We start from the raw sequence: 4120 nt of genomic DNA, 5'->3' as shown, positions 1-4120 counted from the left end.
TAGCCACCATGGCTCTGTTCTGAACCACAAAGGCGCCCCATGTCCTTTCAGAGCCAGTCCCACGTCTGACCAGTGGAACTTGGAAAGGCGATGGGGTTTGCCCCAGGTCACGTGCGAAATTATAAGGAGGAGCACCTGGGTGTAATATAAGAGACCACTTGAATTCAGTTGTCCAGAGAATATTCCAAGCTTTTAATGAACTAAATTAGTGTCCAATTTTCCTGAAAATTGTCTTAAGTTCATTTAAATAATAAGGAAGGAGTGAATTCTTCAAGATGCTCCCCCAGTCTTAGGAAAAACTAAGTGAAAGATTGAATAGGGAGTTGAATAGGGCTCACTGGCACTTTCCCGACTCAGTCCTCTCTTCCTCCTGCCACTTTCCTCCACTGCTGCACCTGACCACCACGGAGGAGGCTCCCCACTGCCCATTGGAGGCCCTCTCTGCTTCTCATCATCAGCCCACCCTGAGTGCGTTGCCCGTGGTCTCTGCTCTCCACCACGGCTCAGTTCCCTTCGCCTGGACAAATGCTGCTGCTGCTGCTGTCGTCTCAATTCAGGGTCAGCATCGTCCCCCTACCTCACTGTCCTGTGAGCACTTTGACCTTGGAGACCAGCGGCTCACATCATAAGCCGCACTCCGTTCATTGTTCTATTTGAGAGGGGATCCTAAACTTCCAAAAGGGAGATCAGAAATCTTGCTTTCTTACCCCATAGCTGCCTGTCTAAGGCTTACCCCATCTAAGCCTAAAATGCTGAAAAAGATGGCATGGAAATCTCCTTAAAAAAAGTGTAAATCTGAAACAAAACATGACTCCAAAGGTATCTTTTCCTTGACTTTATGAAAAATGTTTACCTTTTTGGTATCTCTTAAGTTGTGGCATCACTTTGAGAGTAATCACTCAGAGTTTAAAGAAGAAGGAATGCAATGTTTTAAATGTAGATGCGATGGTTCGTTAAGAGCTAAACATGGATCGTTACAGCTTTTCAAGTGGGCAGTGCAGAAGCGGTTGCAGTTCATGAAGTTCATGAAAGTTCATGAAGCGCCCGGATGAAGACACACAAGCTGGTACAGCTGACGTTGCCGAATGCATGCTGGGTGGAGACTCAGCCGAGGAAACCACAGACGAACCGCTTTCTGATGACTCAGTATCTTGTCAAAGTAAAGACGGAGCTGCAAACAGGAAGGCTGAGGGAACACCAACGTGTCTGCACAGCTTCACTTTTGTCTCACGCGTGGACAGATCAACAGATGTGTCTGGATTCGCCGGTTTGCTTGTGTTCATCCGGTATCACACCAACCTGGCAAAAATCTCCCGTGTGAGGGCACGGAACAGTCAACGTACTGCGTGACATTATTCACTCTCAGGGCTGCAGAAGCCATGGGGGGTCGAACTGCTGGTGCGTTGGTGGGAGTCAAAGCAGCGACACCAACGCGTGCCAGAATCTTTGTGTATTTCACTGCCATGTGCTTGCGGTCAAGTTATGGCCAGATTCACTTACGGGTATCCTGGGTGAAACAGTGGAAATCATCACCTTTATTCGGTCTTTACCCAAATCCGCATCTTTTTAGTGTTCCGTGTGACAAAGAAGAAGTACCTACACATGCGGCTCTCCTGTGCACAGAGCACGCGTGTCCCTGAGGCGCAGGCTGAGCTACTGCTCTCTTCTTGAAATACCACGTTTGCCTGGCTGGCGTAGCTCAGTGGATTGAGCGCGGGCTGCGAACCAAAGTGTCGCAGGTTCGAGCCCCAGCCAGGGCACATGCCTGGGTTGCAGGCCACAGCCCCCAGCAACCACACATTGATGTTTCTCTCTCTCTTTCTCCCTCCCTTCCCTCTCTAAAAATAAATAAATAAAATCTTTAAGAAAAAAGAAATGCCACGTTTGTCTCTGTTCAGCAGACGCATTACTGACAGTGAAGCTGTCACTTCAAAGAAAACAACTGCAGCATTTGTTGCCAATGATAATATATTTAACCTTTCAAAAGGAAATCAGAATTTCAGAAAGCTTCCATCACCCTCCATGAGCTTGTCCACTTCCCAATTGAGATATAACTCACGTACCATAAAACTTACCCTTTAAAAGTGGTTTTTATACATTCCCAAATTGGTGTGACCACCACCATTATCTAGCTCCAGATCATTTTCGTCACCCCAGAAAGACGTCCTGTGCCATTAGCAGTCACTCCCCACTCCCCTCTTCTCCCAGCTCCTGGCAACCACGAGTCCACATTCTGTCTCTATGGATTTGCCCATTCTCGATGTTTTATATAAATGGAATCACACAAAAATAAAGGATGTTTTAAAATACTTTATGAACTATGAAAACATCTGGAAGGTCTTCAAGCTCAATGGACCAATGTTTCCCAAATGACGAAAGGTTTGCATTGTGAAATCAAACAGTCCAAAGATCCATTCAAATTGCAAGACACATCAACAGCTTTTAATGTAATTTTGCAGAAATTTCATTGATATATTAGATTCCACACTGCAAATAATCTTGAAGAAATACTACTTGTTGAGTTCTGGTGAGATATCAACAGCCCCCCTCAATTATTTGAAAAAATATTAAAATATTCCACCCCTTTCCAACTACATTTAATAAGTATGAGGCTGCATTTTCTTCATATGTGTCAATCAAAACCACATATTACAACAGAAGGAATGCAGAAGAAAGCATCCAGCTGTCTTCTATGAAGACAGAGATAAAAGAAATTTGCAAAAATGTAAGACAATGTCACTATTCTTACTAATTTTTGGTGGGGGGGAAGAATGTGGTTACTTTCCATAGAAATTTATGTATATTAACATAGTAGGTTCATCAGCGTTATTTTAAAATTAATACATATTTTAAGAAATTTCTTATTTCTGCTTTCTAATAAAGTACGGTAAATATCAGTAAGATGCAACCTACAAAAACAACATCTCTTTGAGTCTTCACTGGTTTTTAGTACAGGGACCTGAGACCCAAGAGTTTGGGACCTTGAGTCTAGCACTGGGAGTCTGTATCTTTCAGTTGACAAGTAGACACACTGGTGATAGTCCTTCAGCCATCTTTCTGGACCTCTCTGTATCTGTTATACTATCGGTGACAGTTTCTCCTAAACAGGTTGCCTGTCGACTTTCCCTGAGTTTAGTTGTCGCACTGTCACCGTCAGTTCTGTGCAGCAGGGGCTCGCTCCTGCCTGCTGGCGAGGGAGCAGGCGCTGCGTCAGCCTGCCTCCTCCTTACAGATTCTGCCTGGTTTGTCCCTGTTGATTGAAAAGGAAACATGGAAGCAGAGAGACCTAGTCAAATATTATGCACTGGGAGTGCTCCAAAGATAGCGATTGACCAGGATGCTGTATACAAGGAAATAATCAGTGCAAGAGAGACAGGACAAGTACTTGGCCTTGATTGGAATGTTTTGCTCTTGAGTATGTTGATGCAGGTCTCCGATCTTAGTGAACCTAAGAATCAACTAATGAATTTATCTAAAAGGCAGGTCTATTGGCTTCAGCCCCCAAGACACATCATTCCAAGATTCCAATTCATTAGGTTTTAAGGTGCCCCAGGAATCTGCATTTTAAAAAAACCCTCAGATACAAGTTTTAAGTAGAAAAAGCATCATGTGCATAAGGAAAAAAGTCAAATCCACCCCAGTCCCCAAACATGTTTTCTTGTGTTTCCTTCTAGAAATGTTCTATCCATACACAGGCCACATGAATAACCTTTTCTCATTGTTAACAAAACAGAAAGGGGAGGGGCACATTAACTATATTTTCTCTTTTTTCTTTTAGCCATATATTCTGGGTATTGTTTTCTAATGTTACATATGAATCTATCCTTTCAGAAATGTCGCATAAATGCTATATTTTATTTAACAGTTCCCTATTCATGGACAATAAAATTATTCCCAGTCTTTCACAGAATAAGCAATAAATTAAAAAATTCTTGTTCATTTGTCTTTGTTCATGTGTAAGAAAAAGGTTTAGAAATGCAATCATTAGGTGAAAAGGTGTGTGCCTTTTATATTGAATAGCTGGACTCTGACACCCTGGAGATTCTCTCCGGCCGGGCCTATGACCACACCTAAGAGAAACGGCCAGGGGAAGGACCACGTGAATAAACATCAGTTACAC

Source organism: Phyllostomus discolor, chromosome 4 (assembly GCF_004126475.2).
Source record: "Phyllostomus discolor isolate MPI-MPIP mPhyDis1 chromosome 4, mPhyDis1.pri.v3, whole genome shotgun sequence".
In the NCBI taxonomy this organism is placed as follows: domain Eukaryota; kingdom Metazoa; phylum Chordata; class Mammalia; order Chiroptera; family Phyllostomidae; genus Phyllostomus; species Phyllostomus discolor.
Note: the sequence above shows the minus strand (reverse complement) of the source record.